Source organism: Peromyscus maniculatus, chromosome 11 (genome assembly GCF_049852395.1).
Source record: "Peromyscus maniculatus bairdii isolate BWxNUB_F1_BW_parent chromosome 11, HU_Pman_BW_mat_3.1, whole genome shotgun sequence".
In the NCBI taxonomy this organism is placed as follows: domain Eukaryota; kingdom Metazoa; phylum Chordata; class Mammalia; order Rodentia; family Cricetidae; genus Peromyscus; species Peromyscus maniculatus.
Window position 1 is genome coordinate 83,415,660 of NC_134862.1, and position 20,647 is coordinate 83,436,306.

The window sequence follows — 20,647 nt, forward strand, 5'->3', positions numbered from 1 at the left end:
GGGTGAGAAGGGCCAAGGAAATGGTCCACACTGGGCAGAACTTCAGTTGGAGAAGATATCAAGGGTGTAGAGATCTTCCAGAAAAGGGGAAAGCCATTGTAGAAGAAAGGGAAGCAGGCTCTGGAAGGGTGAGTGCCCCAGCCTTGTCTCTGCAGGCGCTGGCTTGCATCTCTTTAAGCCCAAATCCACTTCCAGTTGCATGTCTTTTTTTTTTTTTCTGTCACAAAGAGAGATAGATTGTCCACTTGTCATAACTGTTCTGCTCAACGACAGTCATGTGGTGCCTACTTTAAAAGATGCATAAGCTGCTTTCTGCAGTTCCTAGAACATAAAATACATGTGTGTCAGTGTCCTCATTGATTAGTTGTAGTTAGAAAAGCACATGCGATCTAATGAGGACAGTTCCTTTGCCCTTTACTGACCCTTTGAGGACAGGGAGGATTATTCTGTCTACAAGGCAAGCTTGTTTTTTATTTCTCCAGTCCTGGTGCTAGCAGGCCAGAGATGCAGACTTAAGTTGTTTTCTTTCCTACTTCTGCTTTAGACTAGATTTTGGATTGTTCAAAAGTGGGAAATGATGAAGGTGGAGGAAAGGTTAGAGGCATGGCTCAGTCTTTAGAGCACTTGCCTCAAAAGCTCCTGGACCTGTACTTCATTCCCAGCACCCAGATAAAAAGCTGAGTAGATGGATTGGTAAGCCAGAGCTGGAAGCATGCAGATAGGCAGATCTAGGGCAGGATGGCCAGCCAGCCTCACACACTTGGCAAGATGAAGGCAAATGAGGAGGCCCTTTTGAAAAATAAAATGATGGACATCTCCTGAGGAACTATACCCAAGGTTTCTCTGGCTTCCACACACAGGTTCACACTAATATTCATACATTACACACACACACACACACACACACACACACACACACACACACACAAACACACACACACACACACACACTAAAAGAGAAAAGAAAAAGAAGGAAGTTTGATATAGTACAATAAATCATAAATAAATATTTGTACCCAGGCTATCCTCACATACAAGCTGAAGATTCATCAGAGCTATGTCTAGGAAAAAATAGTAATCAGGGATAAAGTTGCAGTTGTAACAATAGTCATTCATTTGTTATTTCACAAGACTCCTTCATTTATGCCAGCTTTTCATTTTCCATTTGTGTATTTCTGCATCTATGAGGGATCTAAACCTTAGTGTGGCCTTGGCTCCAGGGTGTTGTGTTCTTTTTGCTGGCTGCTTGGGGCCAAGTGTTCATGGGAATGGGTATCCATGGCTTTAACACGTCCACTATTGTGTCTACTACCAGTACCTGAGGACAAAAAGGAATATGATTTTATTTTACGCACTGAGAAAGTTATCAAAGAATTTTTTTTATCTTGTGTCCTTAGGCTAGTGATGAATCTCTTATCTTAAAAAAATAAAACAAAGGAATTGAAAAATGGCTAACAATTGTATCTTCATAAAAATTTGAATCCTGGATGACTTTGTTGAGTATTCATTAGTAAATAACTAAAAAGTATAATCAGAACAATTTGTCACCAACTAAAAAAGTGGTTATGCATTTAAAAAATAGCAAATAATAAATATATAAGATGATAGATTCTGTTATATTTTCATATGTTTCATAGAAAGACACAGAAAAGGGACAGAAAAGTGAGTCCAGGGAGCTATGAAGGGCAAAGGTGACCCAGTGACTCAGCTAATGATGCTAAGAAAACAGAAGCTTAAAGTGATAAGAAAGGTGAAACAATGTGAGACAGGGCTGATTAATTAAAAAAAGCTAAAGAGACAAGGGAGAAAGGAGTGGGAAGTAAGGATTAAAACTTACGTTTTGAAAGCAGGGTGTGGTGCTCACATAATCACAGCACTTGGAACACCGAGGTGGGATCCAACGCCAGAGCCCTGCCTGGACCTCTTTATGAGTCAAAAAAAAAAAAAAAAAAAAAATCAAAACTGAACTAGAACAGAATGAGCAAAAACAAAGAAATTAGATGTGAAAAAGAGAAGACAGAAGAGGAAGCTGTGAAGGAAGAGGAGGACCACGGATGTAGTTTTGGTGTGGTGCTTGCCAAGTGTCTGCAAGGCCCTGGTTCTAACTTCTGGAACCACAGAAAAGAAGCGGGGTTGGGGTGGATTTGAAATTGAATAAAAACGTATGAACCAATTAACTATGAAAATGAAGTAAGAAGTACAATGCGAGAAGGTAAGGAGGGAAATAATGAGGCAGTTGTCTAGCCCTCTGAAAGGTAATCTGTGAGGCTGTGACCTATGTATGTTTCCTTCAGGGCTTTCTTCAGCTCAGTCCCAGGGGTGAACCTAGTCTATGCTCTTTGGCTTCCTTGGCTTTTGGTTGAGGTGCTTGCCTAGCAGCCAGAGGGTGTGGTTTATGGGCTACGCCAACACTGATTGCTTCTCTGTCTGTCAGGACCCCTTGGGGCAGGTTCCAAGCATTCTACCAGCTGATTCAAATCCCCCGTGTCTTTGTCTGGTTGTGGGTGGAGAAATTATCATGTAGATACACCAGCTTGAACCTAGGGGTGGTAGAGACTGAAGGTTGGTGGGCTTCACCCTGCCGATGTCCAACTTTCCACTACTTAGCTCCTAGGCGTAATCACTTGCAACCGTCGGATTGCTCTGCAATCCTGGAGCTCAGAACTCTCCTTTGTAGTTTCCCTAATGGAGATCTCCACCAGGAAGGGATTTAGGTAGGCACAAGCACACATAACCCATTCTTGTGACTCCTGATTCCTACAGTAGAATATTCTGTAGTCTGGCCTCCAACTCCCTAAGTAGCTGAGGATGACCTTGAACTTCTGATCCTTTTTCCTCTAAGTAGAGAGATTTCAGGTTTACACCAGACAGCATGTTCTGTCTGTCTGTCTGGAAGTTGATTCCAGAGCCCCAAGTATACTAAGCAAGCATTATTAATAGCTGAGCTGCATCCCTAGCCCCAGAAATTCTGACTCAGTGTTTCCCCCTATAGCTAGACCAGATTTCCAAGCCAACACTCCTTGCATCAACGAATTAGCACTTGACATTTGTTCTATGTTCCTGGAGCTAGGACGATGCAAGGACTCTTGATTCCCAATGCCCAGAACAAGGTAGGAGCCTTGTCAAGAGGATTGGGCCTTGCATGTGACTAAGTCCCAGGAAGAGGAGAAAACTGTCTCGGTGGCATTATGCTGTGTACACTCCAGGGCCCACTTCTTCTCAGACCACACTTCTGCTCAGTGCTGTGGACTGTGCTTCCCAGATCTCTGCTTTTGTTTTAGCTCCTGCTCTCTGTCAACCATAGTATTTATGGAGCATACGTCCTGGGGCTTCCTTTTCCTCCCTATGTTCTGCTTTCTAAACACTTTAGGGGGATGTGTATATGATGCAGTTTTATGTGCATGTTTTATTTTTCTTTCTAAACTTTTTTCTTTCTCTTCACAAGTGGAACTATAGAGAGTTATCAGTCTCCCCCTCTTCTTCCCCCTCTGCCCTGTAACCTCGGTGATTCTGCATGCTTATGTATTCTCTTCTTATAGTTCCTTCTCCTAAATTCTGTTTTGTTTTTTTTTTTTTCAGTTAATAAATACATTTACTTATTTATTTGAGACAGGGTCTCACTATTTAGCTCTGGCTGATCTGGCCTTAAATTCACAGCGATCTACTTCGCTAGGTTTCACAATTGTTTTTATTTTGTTGTTTCTCAGTCTGTCAGTCTACTGCTGAAAGGTCATTGTCTTCCTGCTGTTACCCATGTCTTGTGCTCCTCAGATGCTCCAGACTCATCCTCCTGAGATGCTAGTGATGGTGAGGCGCCAGGAGTCAGCCATCTTCTTCTTTGTCTGTGGGGAGTTTTACTAAAGCTACTTGCTGTTGTTCAGGTTAAGGTGGGCACAGCTATACACCTAGCACCCTTTGCCCATAACATGTGATCTTGCACAACTAGGTCTCGCCCATTATCAAGTTCCTGCTCTGAGAAACTGCTTCGATGCATTTGGTTCCTTACTCTTCATTTGCAGTACCTTTCCCTTTTTAGCATTTAAAAAGTGGACTATGTAAGCACCCCAGCTGGACTTTTGTCCTGGGATGGAATCATTTAGAGAAGGAGACACATGTCTTCCACTGAGATTTAGTCACGGTGTAGTGACATAAGAAAATTTCATAGGAACAGGAAGATAACCAAAGATCCCATGTGGCATTAATCTTCTCTGTGCCTGTTGAGTGAGTACTAACCTTGTGCCAAGCACTAAGTTGCATGCTTCAGTTTCTCAGGGCAAAGTAGAGAAACAGAAGAGTAAGCCTAGAGTTTGAGAAGTTAGAATTGAGTTAAACCTATGGCATTCCAGAGTTTGATTTAAGTTTCACTGTTGCCTTAAATGTAAGAGATGACACTGAGCTAGGAGGGAGAAATTTACATAATCCCACACTAGCTTTCTGTTCTCAAAGTGGTTTTCTATGACTTCTGAATGAATTTTGCAAAGGGTTTTTTAATATGGCTTCATTTGTGTGCTCTACATCTCCCACAGAGTCTTGGGATAAGGCAGAAAGAACTAGCTGAGCAATTACAACTCAGAAAGTATCATTACCAGTAGAACTTTCCAAAGATGCTTGTATGCATACTCAGAGACAAACCAAAGTCAATATTCATTGAACACTTTTGTATAACTAAGTATAGTCAGTGTTCTGGAGGTGGAATATATATTGCTCAAATGAAAATGACTTAGAAGAAAAAACTAAGTGGATGGAAGTTTATGGGTTAAAATTTACACGATATATATCCAGTCGTTGCTGAGTAAGTGCATTTACATTTAAAGACATGAAAATATGTTAATGGTATGCATATCCTTATCCCCACTGCTCCTGAGCACTTTAATTAATTAATGAATTCTAACTAAATGTATCTAACCCTCATGTACATATTTCTGTAGATGTAATACTGGAAGCTACTAGGAACATCCCCAAAACATTTGACAAGTTGGTGGGCTTCCTGGGTGATTTTGTTACCCTTGTGTCGTAGAGTTTCTATTGCTGTGAAGAAACACCATGACCATGGCAACTCTTATAAAGGAAAACATTTAACTGAGGCTTACAGTTTCAGAGGTTTAGTCCATTATTGCTGTGCAGGCAGACATGGTGCTGGAGAAGGAGCTTAGAGTTCTACATCTTGATCCACAGGCAGTAGAAACAACTATGTGTCATACTGAGCATAGTTTGGGCATATATGAGACCTCAAAGCCTGCCTTCACAGTGACAAACTTCCTCCAACAAAGCCACATCTAGTCTAACAAAGCCACACCTCCTAATAGTGCCATGATGATATGCAATGATGGGGGCCATTTTTCTTCAAACCACCACACCTTGTATCTTTGTTTTAAAATTTTAAATAACTTCGCCATCACATTATAAACTTTAAATAAAATTATTGAACTGTATGATGCCTTATTTTTTCATTTAGTAGTTATTCTACGAAATATTAAAAAACAGAAGTGCTTTGGACAATCACTTGGTAGTCATAAAGTGGATTTGCTGATATTTGTATGTATCTGAAAGAAATGAGTTCATATGCATATAAAAGTCTGTGTAAGAGAATGCTTGTAGCACTATTTATAATACCTATAGTTGAAATCTTCAAAATATCTATTAGCACTGAGTTGAAGAATAATTTGTGGAGGCTGGAGAGATGACTTGGGAGTTAAAAGTACTTGCTGCTCCTGTTGAGAACCTGTTAGATTCCCAGCACCCATGTGGCAATTCACAACTGTCCATAACTCCAATGCCAGGAGATCTAGTGGTCTCTTCTGGTTTCTGTGAGCACCAGGCATGCAAGTGGTACACGTACATACACATAATCTGCAGGCAAGCATTAATACATAGAAATAAAAATATATAAATATTGTAAAGGGAATAAATTATGATACACTATGGGATAGATTCACAACATGAACTATTTCTTATACAAAACCTAATATGAATAGTATATTCTCTTTTCTATGGAGTCCAAGAATTGAAGAAGGTAATTTGTAGCAATAATTGTCAGATTGAAACTTTGGAGAGGAAATATTAATAGGAAAAAAGGATTGATGAAGCTTTCATTGGTGCTAGTAATGTTCTACATAGTGATCTGAGATAGACAGATAGATAGACAGATAGATGCATACATACATACATACATACATAGGTAGATGTATAGATAGGCAAGTTTTAAATAAACTAGAAAAATTTTGATCATTTTGTTATAGTTAACCTTTAATTCCAATATTTTGAAAACTAAAATTTCTAAACAGTAGACACTTTAACTATTCTCTTCATTGAATAACAAAATATTGAGCAATTTGAGACATTTGAATAGCGGAACTGAAGATGTCTTCAGGAATAGAAATAATGAATGACTTGGTTATTGTTGGACACAGATGTGATGGAATTGTTTGATCCAAAATGGAATTTAAATGGAATTGTTGAAGGCTAAATACAGTTTCTGAAAATGATGCCACTGGAAAGAGAACCTTTGGTTTGTAAAAGACTAGTCACATATTAAAACTTTTATTCCTTAAAATTGGGTACCATAGATTAGCCCACCAACAAGACCCTCTTTGTATCGCCTTTACTTCAAACTCCGGGTGGAGGGAGGTCTTTGAAAAATCAGTCAGTTGCTTAAGCAGTATGTCATTTCCAAAAAATAAAAAAAAAATTGAAAACTTACAAGAAAACTGGGAACATCTTCCTTCACAGGGTGTGATCCGTCTTGACAGGGCTGAAACAATCAGCAGACTGTGAATAAGGCCAGAAAGCAAGCCCTGTCTCTCTCCAAGTGTCCAAAGATTAATACCATGCTGAGGTCTGGAGTGCATGGGGAGAGCAGAGGACTCGAATAACTGCTCACACAATCCTGATACTTACACTGCCATTAATTCAGTAAATGGATGCTAGCTGAGTAATTTTCTGAACATTTTATTTTCCTTATTAAAACAAAAAACTAGTCATCAGATTTATCACTGGCTTTTTTTCCTTGTTTGTTATTCATCTGACCACTACCCAAAGAGGAAACTATTTTCTTTAAAAAAAATCTATTTTTCTGAAATTGAGTAATGTGGAAAGCAGAGTATTCAGTGTCCATTAATTGCCCAGGCTTTTGTTTTTGCTAACAAGTTGAAAAATATTTTTCTCTGTTGTGTTTTCTGTGTCCATATTAATTCTATATAACAGCACGGAACACGAAGGCCCCGGGGAAACTGAGGCACAGTGTGCTAAATCACATGGTAGATGTGTCTTCAGCACTCTACAGTACAGGTAGTCCAGGGGATTGCTTAGGAGGGTGACATTGGGCCCGACCTCCTGGGTTCATTTCTTGCCTGCCCACTTAATGGATGTGTGACCCTGATCCTGCCATGTCCACTGTTAAATGCACTGGTAACAGCACATAGTCCTTAGGGGTTTTGTGGTGATTACAAAAATGAATGAGAGAAAGCCCTTTATGTGCAAAATAATGCTTTCTCAGAGCACATTGCTGTAACTAATAGCAAAAGCCTCACAAAAAGAGCCTTTTATTCCTTTGTACCTGTCATGAACCTTACCATACCCATCTCATATTTTTCATTTATAATATTTAATAACTCCCACTGAGAGGATGCTGAAATCTCTGAGGAGATGCTTAAGACATTTAATATACAACTATTTTCACTTAACAATTATTTATTTTTAAATTTTTTAAAAATTCTTTTCTGTATGAATATTTTTCCTGCCTACATAATTTGTGCACCACATGGATACCGAATGCCAGTGGTGGACAGCAGAGGGCATTGTACCTCTTGGGATATCTGGAGTTACAGATGTTTATGAGCTGCCCCGTGAGTGCTGAGAACTGAACCTTAGTCTTCTGGAAGCAGCCAGTTCTCTTAACTGGCGAGCCATCTCACCAACCTCTAATTATTTTTCCTTTATCTATTTGTTCCTTTTCAGTGTTTTCTTCTTAGGGCTAGGGAGCTAATTCAGCACCCTGCTCATGCGTCATGTCCCTGACCACTGAGCACTCCCCATCAGACCTAATAGCTAAGTCACAAAACACTGAGGTCTTGTACTCACAATAATAGTCTTTTCTGATACTTTAATCTTAGCCTAGATTTTTCTCACTGAATTGCAAAAAGAAAAAAAAAAGTAAAAAAATTTAGGAAGGACACATATGTAAGACCAGAGTTTTAGAAGGAATTCTTAAGGGACAAGTGTAGTTCATCAGGCTTGCATGCAATCAGAGAGATGAAACACCGTTTTCTAATTACTGGGATATTTGAGCTGGTGAGGGGCCAAATTATATCTTGCATAGATTGTACATGATGAAGCAGACTGGTCTGTCAAGAGGATATAAAAGCAAAGATTGTGTATTGTTTTAAATTTGGGGAATTTAAACATTTTTGCATGTTCCCTCCACGCTTTAAAAAGTGGAGATGGATGGGGATTTGTGGTAGTTGGTTTTAATTACAAGAGCATTTTATTTTAGGAGCCTGGTGATATTTATTTAAGCTCACTATTGCGTTACTAGAGTTCTTCAGCTGTAAAGTAAAATTAAAAAACACGATCAATTAGAATAAATATTTTATTAAAATACACACTTAATGCTATTTTCCTTCATTAGCTTCAAATCACTTGAACTCTTTATTTTTTATTTGATTCTTTTTATTTTTTAAAATTTTATCCCTTTTTTGCTGTTTTAGATCATCAAATATTCTAGTTTGGCCTAAGAAAGAGGGTTGCATAAACAAGAGTTGAATTTGTTGTTTTAAATTTACCTGATTAAAGAACAGCATAAAAATCCTAAATCTGTTCCCATGGTTTTTTGATAGTGAATCCTTCTGCTGTATTTGGTATCTGCAGGATGCTGGGAAGGTGTATGAACGGGTAGATGAAGGGATTCAGGATGAGCTGAGGGAGTAACTGAGCTGATAAGTCATACTTGGCTGAGTAGGACAAGTCCTAACCTGCCTCTCACTGTCCTGAGTCTTTACTCACTTTCTAATATTGCAAGCCAACTCCTGTGAAACAATATATGCTAGCTATTATTGTTGCAGATTTATTTTAAGTCTGTTACCTGTGCCCTACTCTGAGAATGTGTAAGTAATTCGACTTGACTTTATTCAAATCAGGTCTGTGACTCAGCTCGTCTTTAATAAGCTCAACTTAATTAGTCAATGTATTAGATTATTGGGCTATGGTCTGAACCCAAGGTATGGCACATGCTGAACAAGTGGTTTGCTGCTGAGCTTCCCATCACCTCTAATGCTGACTTTCTAAGTAAAGAACAAAACTAAGTGTGGCTGATCTCAAAGGCTTATGGGCTGTTTGTCATCTCTACTTGATTGTTTCTTAGGATCCTAAAGGTCACATGCCATAATGTTTTCTGAATTACATTGGTATTTTTTTTCACTTTGGTTTTTTGAGATAGGGTTTCTCTGGATAGCCTCAGCTGTCCTGGAACTGACTCTTGACACCAGGCTAGCCTGGAACTCACAGAGATCCGCCTGCTTCTGCCTCCCCGATTAAAGCCGTGCACCACCACTTTCTGGCACATTTTTTTGATTGTCTTTTATTTCTCTCTATACCTGAATGGTAGGTGGTAGAACAAGTCTTTGTTATGAAGAAGCAGAAGAGAACAGGATAGATGGATTTTTATTGGGTCAAGAGTCATCCTTTAGCTCAGTGGTTCTCAACCTTCTTAATACTGTGATCCTTTAATACAGTTCCTCATGCTACAGTGACCCCCAACCATAAAATTATTCCATAGCTACTTTATAATTGTAATTTTGCTACTGTTATGAATTGTAATGTAGATGCCTGATCTGTGACCCCGAAAGAGGCGTGGCACACAGGTTGAGAACCACTACTAAAGCTGCTTGCACACATGTCAAGTTCTTGTTTCCCTGAGTTTAGCATAGCCAAGGATATGAAACCCCAACACAAGGATTAGAATCAGGGACCGAATGAGAGTCAAAGCCGAAATCACAAAAGTTGATGCTAACAGAAGTCAGAAAAATGAAACTGCTCCAGTAGGGAATAGGATTTCGAGTCTACTGAAACCAAGAGACACAGGTCTCTATACTGAAGGCCTGACAGCCAGGATAGATTGGCAGGCTGAGAAGTTCCTTTTGGAGACTCACCAAACTCCACTTCTTGCAGTCTTCCAGTTCTGAGGCTTGCTCATGCTCCAAGGCAAGTCAGGTAAAGCTGGATGCCATAGCTTCACCCCTATGCTGAAAGGCACCTTGGAGACTGAGCTAAATACCAACTAAACTGTGCTCCTGTAGGTCACATTCTTTTTTTTTTTTCTTTATTAAGAAAAAAGTTTTCATTCATTTTACACACCAAAGATCCCCCTCTTTCCTCCTCCTGTCCCCCAGCATCCCCACTCAACCTGTCCCCCACTCCCCTCCACAAGAAGGCAAGGCCTCCCATGCCGAGGCACAGAGGTCACATTCTTAAAAGGATGGCTTCTAGATTCTCATCAAGGAGAGGTGTCAAAGTTCATGTCACCAAGTGCCATGCTATGCCCAATGTGTTTGGAAAACCATACCTCTTTTCCATCCCCATCATCTGATAGTGTGCACCTATCACTCCAGCATGCTTAGTGTGGCCTTGGAATGCCATTGTTGCCAGTTAGCTGGCATGCTGCCCTGAGGCTTAATGCTAATCTTAGGAGAAGGGGACTGTAAATAAGATTATACTCCTCTTTGGTTGTAGGGATGGATTAAAGAAACTCCAATAACTTCTCAGTCTGCAAAAATCCAACTCAAGCATTTTTCCTTTTTTGAGGGTAGACTAGTTAAGATTAAAGATATGTGTTGTTTTATGAAGTAGTATGAGATAACCCACAAAAGGCAGTTTATTGGTTATTAAGTCCCTCTGGGCCAGAAATTGAGAGACTAGTTTGTGTTTTCAGAGTAAGAAAACTGAATCCAAATAAGTATTGTAGGATATTCATATTCTGGCTAAATATTCCATAGAGAAACATTTTAAAGTCTCTAGGAGGCAGGGACTAGCCAATGTATGGGCTGGTCTCTCTTAATTCTTAATTCTTAATTCTTAATGCTTAGTGCCCATAACTTATTTGGGCATTTCTTTTGTCGAAATAAACTCATATGTTTCTACAGTGTTATGAAGAATAGCTGATAGTTGTTAGATTACTAAATTCAGTGCCAAGACACTTAGCATTTGCATGACATTTTATACTTTAAGGATATTTCATGTGCTATATTGTTTTTCTTTAATTATGGGAATATTGTGTATGGATTACTGGCTGTCTTCTACAAGTAAATAAACTGGAATTTGTGGGTCAAAGACCTATGTCCAGAGTTACATAGTTGATTATTTAGATAAAGACATGGCTCAAAATCCTGATTTCTGCCTCTAAATAGATGAACTCACTGAAGATCCTGAGACTGAGAAATGATTGCTGCATTTCCTCACACCTGAAGATTCCTTGCTCAGTTGGGTGTTACCATTTCCTGTTACCATTTCCAATTTGCTCACGTTCTCCTCTGAGCCTTGTGATTAGAGTGTCCTTCGATTGCTTTGTGCAGATGCATAAATGCTCACATGTGTTGTGTATGACTGGGAAACTATGCTGTGCTCAAACATCTATGTGAGAAACAGTGGTCTTTATGTTCTGTAATCCCGCTCTGGAATGCACCTTTACCTGTTGGCTGTTTTTATCTTACCCCACTCCCTGAAGTATTTACCTTATTGGATCTGTCTACTTATTCCCTAATCTAATATCCATTTTCTAGAGAGTCTATGGTGTGTTGTTTCAGAAGAAAGCAGCATTCTCCCTTAGCTAGTTTTGGAGAACAAAACTCTTATTTGGGCTTTGTGTTTATATTATGAGCAAATTATTTAGTTTCTTTTTAAAGTTTCTGATTTCACTAGTTATAAGAAAGAACATAAAACTTCAAATTATCTGCATACTTAATGTTGAGCCTTTTAATGTTAAGCTCATTATAATTATCTGTATTTCAAGTAGTACATGCAAAATATACTATTTTTAAGAATATTCTGAGTGAGCAGCACACATAATTGTAAGTGTAATCAAGTAATTATTTACATATGGTTTTAGTTAGTTAATCAGTATAGTTCATATCATATTTCCATCACATATTAGGGAGACTATGAAATAACAGATGTTACATTGTAGTTCTTGATGTGAGTTCCGTGGTAGAATAGCTGCCCACCCATTCATTGACTATGGACTTTTCAGTACTTAAAAATTCTACATTAGCACCAGATATGGAGTTTTTAGAAAACTGTATATTCTATGGAAAAGTGAGTCTCTTGAGTGGGGAACAAGAACTTTTTTTTTTTTTTTAACTTAAAAGATCAGGGTTATATAGCCCAGTCCTAGAATGTTTGTTTAACATCAATTCAATCCCTGGAGCATGAAATAAAAAGTAAAAACAACAAAAATGATACATGGGTAGTTTGATTTCTAACAAAAACCAGAAACCACTTTTCTAAGGTGTGAGAAAGACTTCTGGCATGGGTATACTGTTGAGGCAAGGGCACCAGATTCACTATACCTTATTGCCTGTAATTTATCAGTCATTGTGCTGAGTATTGAAGTAATTTATATGACATAGTCTTCATATCTACCAGTATATTGCCTTTATAGAGAATGTCCCCAAAATTACTGTGGCATGTACATGTTCTAGTAAGAGAATATAAGATCCCGTGAGAGAAAAGAAGCTCTCAAGTCAGTCCTTAGGAGTTGTGTGAGAGGCTGGGAATGTTTTTAAAAAACATCTCAGATGAATAAGGCTTTAACTTTCCTACCCAGTGAGTATTTCATTTGTGCATTATCCTGATGTAAAATAAAGCAGAGATACAAGGGAGCACCCGCCCCCGACACAGTGAAGGTTGTGCAGGGTCTTCATCTGGGCTTAGGACTGGGATCCTTGAGGCTGCAAATCTGGAAGGAAATTTCACCTGCTGGCACTGGGGGGTGTGAGGCGGAGGCTCTAGTGACAGACTAGAAGATTGAGAAGGAGTCATCCATGGAGTCTGATGTGTGACTGGATATGATCAGTGAGGAAGAATGAGTCAAATGTTCCCACTGGGATGACTGGGGATGGAGGATGGCTGACTGAGATGGATGGATGGCGACACAAAGCTGATATTTGTTTCTACTTCCTGTTGACATCTGTTAATTCACCCCAATGTAGGCATTGCCTTTTGCACAATGTCTGGCCTGGTGTTTAGTAGATGTATCAGTTAGAATATTGTTTTGGGTCCTTTGTGACGAGGGGGAGTCTGGGCTGCAAATGTCTCAGCCTTTTTATTACTTCGGCCTCAGGATGGAGTGTGATGGAGAAGATGGCTAATTCTCGATTTTTTTTTTGAGCCTGGGAGAATAACTCCCAAACTGAGAGCAACACAGCTTCTAGTGCTTTCTTACTAGACTCCAGTTTGGATGTTGTATGTTTCCTAAGGTACCTGTGTAGGTTTGGTCCACAAGGTGGTACTGTTGAGAGGTTAGGAAATCTTTAATAGATGGGAGGACTCAGTAAGAAATCTTCAAGTCAAGTGGGGCATGTCTTCAACTGGAATGCCTCTCTCCATTTCTTTTGCCTCCATATTGTGAAATAAGTGGTTTTCCAGATCTAAAAATGATAGAACTAATCAGCCGTGGTTGGACATCTACAAAGCTGTGTAACATAATGAATCCTTTCTCTTTATAAATTTATCACCTTGAATAATTGTCCTAGTGAATCAAAGCTAACTCATACTCCTTGCAATCTATTACCAAAATTTATTCTCAGGGCTATACTTGGTTGTCAAGTAGGTTATGGGAAATGTAATGTTAGCTGGGCAGCCACGACACCCAGTTTAAATGCCAAAGTTGTATGGCTTATAAAAGTTTTATAAGTAGAGTCTTAAATGTGACAACTGCCATAATAGTCCTTTAATTTGTAAAATGGACCTGCTCAAAATTTGGTCATGTTGAATTGAAGGGAAAGGAAGATGTCTAAATAGAAGGTTTTAGTAGACATTGACCAAGAATAGTTTGCTAGATAGAAGATTACACATGGTTGGTGTCATTAAAAAGACTTTGAGCTGTAGAGAAAAGCAACAACAACAAAACGAGCAGGAAACAATTGGATATCAAGATCACAACTTATATGGGAGCAACTATGGAAGAGAGAATCTGTACAGTTCAGCAATTAGCAAAAGAATCTCAGAAGTAGGCACTGGGTTTGCAGCTCAGTGGTAGAGCCTTGGATGTGCAAGGTCCTGGGTTTGATTCCCTAGTACAGCACAACGGAAACAAAACCCCCAGGAACTATTTATGAAGGCAGGAAGAGAAGGGGGAGCATGATATTTGAGGAAAGGGTAAAATTTTAAGGACAAAAATAAAAGGTGGGTGGAAACGGGGAAAGCAAGGACAGAGGAAAGCCTGTGGAACACAACAAAAAGTTTTAGCCAACATCAATATCATGCCCTTATTAGGCTTCTCTCAGAGTATCCGCTGAGGAATGTGTTCTGTTACAGGAGAAAAATGTAGGGGAGGTTTTATTGAAAATGAGGAAATACACTCTGGGTCATAGTTATGTCTGAGGGTGACTTTATGTGCTCCACTATTTCTGTGCTAAAATTAGCATTAAAATGCTATGGTGTGATTGCTACAAACGGTGAAAGAAATTATGTTAATTACTATAAATAGCTTTGCTTGTTTTGTTTTTACAGTTAACGAGTAATATGAAACTCATTAAATTAATGCAAGTACGCAAACTGAATAAAAGGCCAAAGGACTTGAATACGGGGTGTTTATATTGTCTGGGGCATTGTGGTGTAACTGAAAGTTGGAATTCCTGACACTCAACGAAGATCTGGGATTCTGACTTCTTGTTGCATTGTCTCTCTTAGTATGTTTCTGACTTGTAAACAGGACATAGGTGTAGCATGTAGTTCCTTTACTGAACCAGCAGTGAAACCTGCTCAATGACCAAAGAACCTTAGGCCTTACACAGGATACGTTTGTTTGCTGAACATCTGATCCTTGCGCCTCCACCCTCCAAGTCCTGCTTATCTTCTATTTTTTAAATTCAACTTGAGACTGAGACAGAAAAAGAGGAAGAAGGAAGAGGAGGGACAGTGGGAGGGAGGGAGGGAGGGAGGGAGGGAGGGAGGGAGGGAGGGAGGGAGGGAGGGAGGGAGGGAGGAACAGACAGACAGATGAAGGGGAGGAGATGGAGATACAGATGAGATATCTCTGTTCTGGTTAATGTGTTTAGTCATTTTTTATGAACTTGTTAGGTCTTCTTAACCAGTACCACCCAATATAAAGTACCAGTCATATATGTAACTTTAAATTTTTTAGCAGTCATACTTTAAAATTTATTTGGAAGTACATGAAAGTAAGTTGAAGGTATTACATAGGATTCAGGGTTAAAGTATTGTCTTCTGGGCATGCTGCTCACAAAAAAATTACTGAGATCATTGCTATTTCCCTTAAAAGAGAAATGAAGCCCAGAATCTTTTAGGTTTGTGCATATTTCACGTGCCTGGCCAGCCACATGTGGCTTGTTGTTCTGTATTAGTTACTGTGGTTTTAGAGACTTGGAACCTTTTCTTCTCTTTCTGCTAATGCTGGTTACAGTTTGTTGCCTGCAGGTCTCCCATTAGGGCATTTCAGTAAGGATCTCTTTTATTTTGGTGGTGAGAGACCTTGGGCACTGGCCCTAACAGGCCCCCATAGTATTTTAGTATCATGCTGTTTTACTGTCTTGAGCACTGTTTGAAGGGAAAGCAAGTGAATAGGAAGGAAGAGTCTCTTTTCCCTTGTGTTTTTAACATAGTCCTAGGCTTTCAAAGCTACCTTCCTAGTTATATTTAAAATGATTTGGTTTGGCATGCACTAGGCTCCAGGTTTGATCCCCAGCACTAATAAGAAGATATAAATAAAAGCATAACTGGTGGGCAGAGACACAAAGAGTAATGTTCAGTGGTAGCCCTGTTCTGGACTTATGTCACTGAGGAAAGTACTTGGCACAGGTCTTTTTCATATTGTGCTAATCAAACAGCAGATTCTAAGCCCCCAGTTCAACTTCTTGTGATGCTTCTGTACACTTATATATGCAATGCATACATTTACATATAAATTACTAAAACGTAAAACTAGAAGGCCTCTCCAAAACAAATACATACAAATCTTGATTCAGTACACCAAACATGACTCCATATGACTATGATAAAAGTAGCCTAATGCTTGTTCCCAGGTGCCCTCGTGGCCAAGTGGCACACAGCTTGCAGAATGGCAGCAGCTTGCAGTTGCCATGTTGAGAAGCTTTCTGCATTGTGACTGTGGTTATCCTCACAAGGGCCACTCTCTGGTGGTGTGTGTGCCCCATTTTATAGATCAGGGCACAAGGTCGAAGGGATTCAGGGATCTGAGAGTTTGTAACATGCTCGGATTCTGATCCAGGCTTGCAGCTCACCTATAGAGAGAGGACTCTCCAGAGCTAAGGAGAGCTTAGTTTACACGTTCAGTTTATTCTATTTATTTATTGTTTTTGTCTTTCAAGACAGGGTTTCTCTGTGTAACAGCCCAGGCTGTCCTGGAACTCGATTTGCAGACCAGGCTGGCCTGGAACTCTCAGAGATCTGCCTGTCTCTGCCTCCTGAGTGCTGGGATAAAAGGTGTGCAACACCACCCCAAATGGTTTATATACACATGCTAGACAGTGCCTGAGCTGTGCTGTGAACTGGCTGTGCTCCCGCTGATCATTTTCCCTTTCCTCCCTTTACACAGAAAGACTACCCTGCTTGCTTTTACAGATTGGTGGGTGAAGTGGAGTAAAACAGACGCCTGCGGAAAAGTCTGGTTTTTATTTTTGTCTTGTGCAAATTTGTGCCTAACTTTAATGGGCTGCCTATTGATTTAATTAGTATAAAATTCTCTCAAGTTCTTCTTATTAAAAATGTCTGTGTCTAACAACTCACCTAGGTGATGAGGATTTGACATAGAGTAAAATCAATGTTTAATGATCTTCATGAAAGTTTGTGAATGTATTTCCAGTAGCTTAGCTACTCTATTATGATATAAAAGAAAACTTTGTGTAGGCAGTGGACACAGACCACTGTTATCTCCTTGATCTTATAGCCATTCAGACCAACAGTACTTGGTGCTTATTCTAAACCCATTTCTAGCTATGGAGCCTGTTCGGCTATTGTAGGGTCCTGTAAGTGTTGGCTGGGGCCATATTGTGAGAAGCATTGGTTATGTTCTCTTCCATGGCCAGATAGTGCACCTAGTCAAAGCATGCCCATCACTGCTGACATAAAATGCCAGAGAAATAATTTAAGTCGAAAAAAAGAAAACATTTACAACTACCAGAAGACTTCTCTCCCAGTTCATATGTGTCTGATTTTTTTTTTAAATTACAGGAACAGAGGGGAAGAATAATAAATAACTCTTTTGCAAAATTAACTGCAGTGATGCTTTTGTATCTGTTTTCTCCCTTATTATAGTATTGAAATTAATACCTCAATGGATTGTGTGAACCCATGTAAGATAAAAGATGCCAAAGTTTATTTGTGTTGCATGTTCAGCTTCTCACACGTTTCCCTTCCTGTGATACACACACTCCTTGCAAGGTACATTGCTGAGTGGCAGCATGTGGCCAGCTCCTCCACAGCTTTCTGAAGCTCCTGTTGCTGCTCCTGTTATTTTTCTCGGTGAAAAGTTGGCCCCATGGTACTGCAGTTTTTTTCTAGAATGTAGTAGGGTGCAAATAGGAGAACTTTGGACCGGCATCTTCCAGGCCTCTGGAATCATCTGTTTGCAAAAGCACTGACATCATTTAGGAGCTTGGGTAGACTCTGGAATCAGCATCTGTTTGCAAAAAATCCCAGATAATTCAGTGCAGTTAAAGAGGAAGGCACATTGCTTTGTTGTACAGAATCTGTGTTCATAATCTCTGCAGCCTTCTACCTACTAGGGAAGTCTTAAGAAAACCAATGTTGTAAGTGAATTAACTTGATCTCATATGGCTAGGAAACTAAACCGATCTTTTTAACATTCTAATTGTATGGCCTAATACTGTGGATTTCAAATGTGTTACTTCTGTGTTTTCTGCTTTTCGGCTAAGAGTCCTTGGGTCATCTGACTATATTGTCACTTTGTTGTAACTTTGGCCACTGGATTCTAAGACTATTCTAGCTTGAGAGCTTTGGATGTTTTTGAAATAAAATAGAAAGGGCAAGTTTTGGGAAGGAACTATGGAGCTTCCAATATGACCTTTATAGAGACCATTGCCTAAACCTGAGCCACTCAGGTTTAAAAAGTAAAGGTGAAAGGTCAATAAACAACAAGCAGATTCCAACAGTTTTAGAAGGATACTTGGACATAGGTAAGGAGGGTGGATAGGATGGACGACATTCTATCAGAATCAAGAATCCCTAGGAGAATGTTCAAAATGGCGATGGTATTCCAACTCTCAGATCTCCTGGTAAGTGGGTGTTACTTACAGCTCAGGAGCTTACATTTGTAAACTTCGTGGTGGTGATCATGAACCACTGTGTAAGGAAGACAATTGAGAAAAACTGAGCCAGACTTGGGGAATCAATTACAGACTTTCTGCTTTGATCTATGCAAAATTTAATATAGAAGTAAACACTGGCATTAAGATGGAGGGCACAGCTTAAGAAGACACAGGAGAATTGCCCTTGACCGACTTGCTTCCTGCCCATTATGTTGCACAAGCAGAGAGGGAAAGGTCTAGATTGATATTTACCTAGTTTTCAGCTTTGGTGGGTAGATGGAGGATGGTGGTACGCATATTCCAAGATACAAAGGAAAGGAGGAGACATTGGCTGGACATTTGGGATGTGACTCTTAGGAGTTGGTTTAGACAGAGACTATGTGGGTAACTTTGCATGAGATAACATTTAGGAAAGTAGGAAACCGCTAAATGGGTGAAGTATATATGCCATGTGAGAGAAATCACAGATTATAAAGAATAAAGCACAGAGAATGGGACTGAGGCTCATGTTGATGTTTAAGGTAAAATCATAATTATTTGACTCCAAAAGGAAGAATTATCAGAACAACACTGAGGAGAGTTGCTGAGGGTGTGAGCAACATGTTAACACCCCTGGGAAGTAAAATGATGCACCAATTCAAATGTGCCATTGCACTGAAAACCAGAAAACCAGAAAATGGTAGGAAATTTAATAGAAGTAGCACAAATAGGGTCCAGATTGCCTGTCCCTGAACTTAGAAATTGTTGTTTGGCAGAATATAACCTACTTCCAGACACTGCATTTTTAATTTCTTAGCTCTGAAGGAGACAATGTTATTGACAGTCTATTGAAGTAGTTAATAAATAATTATTTGAGCCGGGCGTTGGTGGCGCACGCCTTTAATCCCAGCACTCGGGAGGCAGAGCCAGGCGGATCTCGGTGAGTTCGAGGCCAGCCTGGGCTACCAAGTGAGCTCCAGGAAAGGCGCAAAGCTGCACAGAGAAACCCTGTCTCGAAAAAACCAAAAAAAAAAAAAAAAAAAAAAAAAAATTATTTGAAACCAGCTTTTGTATGTCCAATCTAATAAACTATTAAAAGAAAGAAATTAACAATAAACTCATATGCCATTGTTCTTCCTCTGAGACCACAGCATCTCTTGTCAGGGGTGGGGGAGGTTGGTGTATAGTTACCCATATTGGAAGATTTTTCAGAAGGCTGGGCCTTCTGGAATCATGCTATTTTAATGCTCACTCACAATCCTACCAGGAGACCAAGAGTACTAATATTGCTTTGAGGAATATTATTTACTCAGTGGACTTATGGGACAGCTGGATCTGATTATTTTATTAGTTTCTTGACTGACCCAACTCAAACCGCAAGGAAGACAAGGTCACTGAAGGTGAGAGCTTGTGAGGCAGCACCTGATTCTGGTCATTGACTGTAATCACCTTTCTTTCCTTTTCCATCAGTTTTTCTCAAAGCAGATTTAAAAGAGAACAGGAGAGTAAATAGACTTTGCTGGAGTAAAAATTTCCTGAGCAGGAAATATCAGTAGTATGTATTGTAGTTCAAGCATGGCTATATACTCTAGCAGCTTATTCATCTCTGTTTGAGGCGACTTGATTGGGGTATGTACACATATTCTTTCAGACTTTCTAGACAGCCAGGCTTAGGGTCAGGCCAATGTGTTCCTTCCAATATGACACTCACATTCTTCTATTATATTAATTAGTTGGAAAATTGTCCAACAAATATGGATCAAATGTAGAATGAAAGGAACTCCCAGCATAATGAGGAGCACCCATAAGACCCGACTACCTAATGGAGCACATTTTATATTTTATAAAACTGATCTGAACTGGCAGATTTTCCGTGTATAGTTTTATTTTTCCCTTGTTGACCAGTCTTTCAAAGTTTCATCTTGAAAAATATTCAGGTAGTGTATATAATCAGATGTGTAATTTTAATCTTCCAGAAACTAAGCTGATTTCCTAGACTCTGAGCAGTTTGACTTTGAGACTGATGGTGAATACTGGGGAAAAAATGGTGGATTTTATTGGTTCGGTATAGAAAATCCTAAAGTAGTAATGATGCAAGCTGTGCTCTTTAGTGGTTCTTCATGTAGGATTTTAAAATGTTACCAAGCGTA

The 20,647-nt window shown here is 39.5% G+C and overlaps 1 protein-coding gene across 1 annotated transcript in view; it reads left to right on the forward strand.

Moving 5' to 3' along the window:
* The window catches only part of Fmn2 (formin 2), a 315,696-nt gene that overhangs the window by 120,136 nt on the left and 174,913 nt on the right, over window positions 1-20,647 (forward strand). The gene's annotated exons all lie outside the window — the stretch shown is intronic.